The following is a 6,010-nucleotide window of genomic DNA, read 5'->3' on the forward strand; positions in this document are numbered from 1 at the left end:
GTAGAGAAGGTAGTAATTGTATTGAATACTCATCTCTCAGCAATGGTTTTTTTCAGTACAAGTGAGGTGGGTGTTGTCATAATTTGATGTTTTCCAAATGGTCAAGTTCTGTTTTTTTTTTCTCCAGAATTTTCACATTTGTGGGTTTGTGAATGTACAAATTAGTATACCAAAATACATGCCAATATTTATAAATATGTATGTTTGTACACTCACACACACATGCGCACACACATATTTACATTTTTATTAAAGTAAGAAACATGGATCGACATGAACAGATATATTTTGTTGTTGAACAGTTTCAATCATGTCTTATACTTTGTAGCAGCATTCAGGTTTTTCTTGACAATGGGATTAAAGCCCTTTCCCATATAATTGTGTAGCTAATTTTATGCCTAAGGAAACTTTGGCAAACCAAATTTAGTAGCTAGCCCAGGGTCCCAATCAGGTTAAGTGTCTGAGCCTGGAAGTCAGATGGGTTCCTAATGATGCATCAAAGTCAGACTTGAGATCCCCATGAAGTGTCATTGTGAATTCATGAGCCTTCCTCCAGCAATGGGATTAGTGTGAAATGATTAGGTGAAGTTCCATGGCCCTTCTCCTGGATTAGGGTCTTTGCAAAGAAGACAGAGATATTCCAAAGCTGTTCTGTCAGAATAGAGATGAGGATATGATTGTTCTGGTCCAACTCCACAAATGGAGGTTTTTGAGGTTCATGCCTCTGTCCTCCAAAAGAAATTGTTTCTTACCTTCCCTCTTAGACCATAATGTCGCATTGAGATTTGAGTAGTTCATCAATTATTCCAGTTCCTTGTATTTTAATGTTTTTCAAGTGAGAATTATAACATTTTTCAGTGTATATCATGAAAACTAATCTTTTTTTCTTATGGAGGAAATTTTCCTATAAATCAACTGTCTCAAATAAGTGACGGGAAAGATAGATAGGTTTGCATGATTTCGTTTTTAGATCTAAGATCATCCAAATATAAAAGTACTTTTGATATCATTGCATCATATCTATTACTTATGCATTAATCAAAGTATTCCAAGGAAACTTTACATTTCTCTTCTATTACTTTTAGAAAACAGCATTTAAAAACATCATAGAAAATGTATTCACTAATAAAGGATCTACAGAAGTTAAACCAAGTGATGCACCTCCAAGTAGTTCTACTGGACATCAGTCTCATCATCCATCTGACCTTGGTTCTAGTGGACTGGGTAAGTTACTATAGTGTCATGATTCATGATGTCCTTATAATACATTATTCCCACTGGGGAAATTTCTATCAATTCTGATTGACACTTGTTTTAGTGTTTCTGGTCTTATTGAATAGCCTGGGGAATTCAGTTCATTGTCTTACACATGCAAAACATTGCAAATGGTACTTGCTAATTGCTAAACTGTCCCCATATCTATGATGATGTGGTATCTCTCAAGTTGATTAATATGCTTACTGAGTTCTCTTTTTGAGAAAATGGCACTAAAAACTATAAGCATTTTAACTTTTTTCAGTTGATATTTTATTTTTTCCCAGGTTCCAGATATCAAAGTTTATAAGCCTTCATCCACAGATATATATGTTTACATATATGTGTGTATATATTTATACACACACATATTTTTAGCTAATTTCTTTACCTCCAACCTTCCATCCCATCACATTCCATCAATCATGAACAGACAGGCAAGTGAATAATGTTCATACCTTTATGTTTCATGATAAACCTATATATTTAATGTGTTGACCTATGAAGTATATTAAATGTAAATTTTTTTGTTTCTCCTCTTTACCCAGAATATTAAGCATGCATTAGGAAAACCAACTTTTACAAATGTCTTTTTACAAAATTGTCATTTAGCCCCTCACATTCGTAATTGGGACCTTCCTTGTCCCTAATTCCTAAATGCAAAAGTTACTCTCTTAATCTCCTCTGGTCTCCTGGAATTTTGGGGGGGTTCCTTGGGACATTATGCTTCAGCATATTTGTACAATTTTCCACTTGTCATTACTCATGTCTCCAGTTAATAATGTGGCCTTTTTCTGTATTTAATTTTTATGATGTCAGCATTTGGATTGGAAGAAGGAGACGACTATCAATCACTTTCTGATTCAATGGTATTTTCTACTTTTCTTTTGAAATTTTCTAATGGATTGCTGCTTTCCAAATTACATTTCTGATTGATTTCTTTACTACTCAATGTAATTGCTAAAGTTGAATTAGAATGAAAATTTTGGAACTGCAATGAATCTAAATATAATAAGCTATGGGATCAGTCTGGGAGCCAGCCAGATGATTTTTATGGTCAATTGTTTGGGAATTTCTGAATGATGTTTACAGGAGAGCTCAGATGAATACAAAGGGAAATCAGAAAGTAAACTTGTAAATATGAAAAAACTTCATTACAGAGCTTTTGTCTAGGTTGTAATTTCATTTGGCAAAGATGAGGCATAAAATGCTTCCAGCAGAGAGGATAGTCTGAAGGAAGAAAGGGTATTCAAAATGAACGTAAAAGGTGAGGGTTAGCTTTTTATATAGGGCTTAAGACAAGAAGCATCAAGTCTTTTCAGTAATTAAGAAACTGATTGAGACTTGGAATGATAGCTTTAGGATTGGATTTGATATGCATCAAGGATCCATTGTTAATTCTTATACATTAAATAATATTTTGAAATGTTGTACTTTTGAATAACTTTTAGTGCTCCGTGCAGAAGCTTAACTTGAACAGGTCTAATTTGATGAAATAAGGATGGCAAATGGGTCAGCTATTTAACACAGTGTCTAGAGCACTAACTCTGTAGTCAGGACTACCAGATTTCAAATCAGACTTCAGACACTCAATAATTGCTTAGCTGTATGACCTTGGGCATATCACTTAACCCATTGCCTCCTCCCCAACAAAGAGACAGAACTTGACCATGATTCAAGAAGTAACAAAGATTTAATGACAACTTGTTTTTAGAGTTGATTTAATGTCTTTATTTTGCTTTGTAGGGCTAAGGAATTTGTCCATGATGATAGAGCTTGATAATTTTCAAGAGTGTGAGAATGGTTTTGTCCTCAGTTCCTCCTAATTCCAGGCCCTTGCTCTCTCCACTATGCCACCTGGGTGCCCATATCTTGCTTATTTTAGTGAAACATTAAGCTGTCCTTTGGGATAACTTCACTACATCAAACCAAGGAAATAGGTGTTTGACTTTTTAAGGCTGAGGATTTGGAAATGCTGAATGGAGAAATTGTTGTTTCTTATATGATAGCAGTCTAAGGTTCCTTTTTAATATGGTACTTTTCAGGAAATATTTACATTGAGCAATCTCATAGATTGCCACAGTGTTCCATAAAGTCATTGGGTTTTCCCTATTTCTATTGCCGAATGTAGGATCAGAAATCATGGCGACATGGGAATCTCTCCTCTAGTTGAGACAGACAAATGAAGGAATTCACTCATAGCTTTATGTGGGACATAATTAAAGGTAGAAACATGAAGTGTGCAGAGAAGAAAGGGCCATCGGAATGGTTATTGCTAATTTTATGCAACACTTAGAATAAAATCTTATAGCTGATAGATTAAAAATCATGAACCTCTGGGAGTTTGGAGGTCTGGGCATATATTAAGGACATCAAGCACAACAAGAACAGAAGTAATCCCACTGAAGGAGAACTGTAGAAAAGGTGGTAATTGTCTAGAATACTCAACACTCAGCAATGGTTTTTTCAGTACAAGTGCTGTGCGAATCATTGGAAGTTTTCTAGATAGTCAAGTTCTGTCTTTCTCTAGAATTTGCACATTTCTGTAGCTGTGTATGTACAAATTAGTATGCCAAAATAAATAGCAATATTTAAAAATATGTATGTGTGTACACATGTAAAATACACACAGACACACACATACATATATATTTATATATAAATATTTACATTTTATGACAGTAAGAATGAAAGAGCAACATACTGAAATATTTTGGTGTTGAACAATTTCAGTCATGTCTGATACTTTGTAGCAACATTCAGGTTGTTCTTGACAATGGGACCAAATCCCATTGCCATATCTTTGTCTCGCTAATTTTATACCAAAGAAACTGTGGCAAACCAATTTACATGACTTCCTCAGGGTCACGGAGCAAGTATCTTTCTGAGTCATGAAGTCAGATGGGTTCCAAATGATGCAATAGTCAGATATGAGATCCTCTTGAAATATCATTGTAAATTCATGAGCCTTCCACCATCAATGTGATCAGTGTGAATTGATTAGGTAGAGTACCATGGCTGATGTTCTGGATTTCTAGGTCTTGGAGAAGAAGACAGAGATATTCCAAAGCTGTTCTGTCAGAAGCGAGATGAGGAGATGACTGTGCTGCTCTAACTCCTCAAATGGAAGATTTGAGGTTCCTGACTCTCTCCTCCAAATCAGGGGTTTTCTTACCTTCCCTGTTAGATTATTTCTTGATGTTATGAATTGTGTAGTCCATCAGTTTTCTCAGTTCCTAGTATTTCAATGTTTTTCTTGTGATTGTTATAACATTTGTCATTCTATACCAGGAAAACTAGTATTTTTTTTTCTTATGGAAGAAAATTTCTCATAAATCAAATGTCTCAGATAAGTGAAGTGACCAAATGAAAGGTTTCCATGATTTGGTTTTAGATCTAAAAGCATCTGACCATTAAAATACTTTACATACTATTGCATTATTTATATTGGTTGTAGATTAATCATAATTTCACAAGTACCCTTTAAATTTCTCATTCATTATTTTCAGGAAAAAGCATTCAAAAAATTGAAAGGAAATGCCTTAATTAATAAGGGACCTGGAGACGTTACACCAAGTGATTCATCTTCATTTGAGCTTGGAGCTACCGCACATGGTAAGTTATTATATGGCCCTGATTCGCAATGTCCACATTGAACATTAATCCATGTGGGGAAATTTCTTTCATTTCAGATTTGCACTTGTTTTAGAGTTTCTAGTCTTATCGAGTACCCTGGAGAAATCAGTTCATTGTCTTACACATTCAAAACACTGGAAATGGTACTTGCTAATTGTGAAACTGCCCTCATCATCTGTGATGATGTCGTATCCCTCAGGTTGAAACATATGTATACCGAATTCTCTTTTTCTAAAATGTCACTAAGAACTATAAACATGTAACGTAGATTTTCAATTGATATTTTATTTTTTCCTAATTTCATGATATGAAAATTGATCAGCTTTCTGCCACAGATATATGCAGATTTTTAAGCTACAGAATTTCCCTCCAACCTTCCATCCCATCACATTCTTCCAGTCATGAACAGTCAAGGGATTAATGTTCATACCTTCATTTATATTTCATGTTAAACCTTTATATTTAATGTGCTCGACCTAAGAAGCATGTTGAAGAGAAACATTTTTTTGATTCTCCTCTTCTACCAAAACATTAAGTGTGCATTAGCAAAACCAGTTGTTATTTATATAAACATATTTCTTTGAATAAAATTGCCACTTTGTGCCCCTCACATTTATAATAGGAACCTTCCTGTTCCATGATTCCTAAATCCAAAAGATGTTCTCTTAATCTTTTCTGGTCTCCTAGAATTTGTTTGAGGGGCTAATTTTGCTGGAGACATTATGGATCAACATATTTGTACAATTTTCCTCTTCTCAGTAACTGCATCTCCAATTAATAATTTGACCTTTTTCTGTATTTAATTTCTATGATGTCAGCATTCGGATTGGAAGAAGGAGAAGACTACAAATCACATTGGGCTGCAAAGGTATTGTCTTTTGTCATTTTGAAATTTTCTCCTTTCAAAATTACATTAATGATTGTTTTGATTACTATTCAAGTTAATTACCAGTTTGAATTAGAACGAAAATTTTAGAGCGGGGAGGGCACTAAAAACCATAAGCCATGGGATACGCTTGGGAACCAATGAGATGATGTTATGGCCGATTGTGAGGGTATTCCTGCATGATGTTCACAGGAGAGCTCAGATGAATAAAAAGGAAAATGAAAAAGTAAACTC

The 6,010-nt window shown here is 34.5% G+C and overlaps 1 long non-coding RNA gene across 1 annotated transcript; it reads left to right on the forward strand.

The window, feature by feature from the left end:
- Positions 1 to 1,999: 1,999 nt before the first annotated feature.
- LOC141494717 (uncharacterized) lies at positions 2,000 to 4,869 on the forward strand. The gene is made up of 2 exons (XR_012470547.1): positions 2,000 to 2,123; positions 4,764 to 4,869. It is a non-coding gene; the product is annotated as an uncharacterized LOC141494717 (long non-coding RNA).
- Positions 4,870 to 6,010: the final 1,141 nt, after the last annotated feature.

The sequence above is a fragment of the Macrotis lagotis genome, chromosome 8 (genome assembly GCF_037893015.1).
Source record: "Macrotis lagotis isolate mMagLag1 chromosome 8, bilby.v1.9.chrom.fasta, whole genome shotgun sequence".
Classification (NCBI taxonomy): Eukaryota; Metazoa; Chordata; class Mammalia; order Peramelemorphia; family Peramelidae; genus Macrotis; species Macrotis lagotis.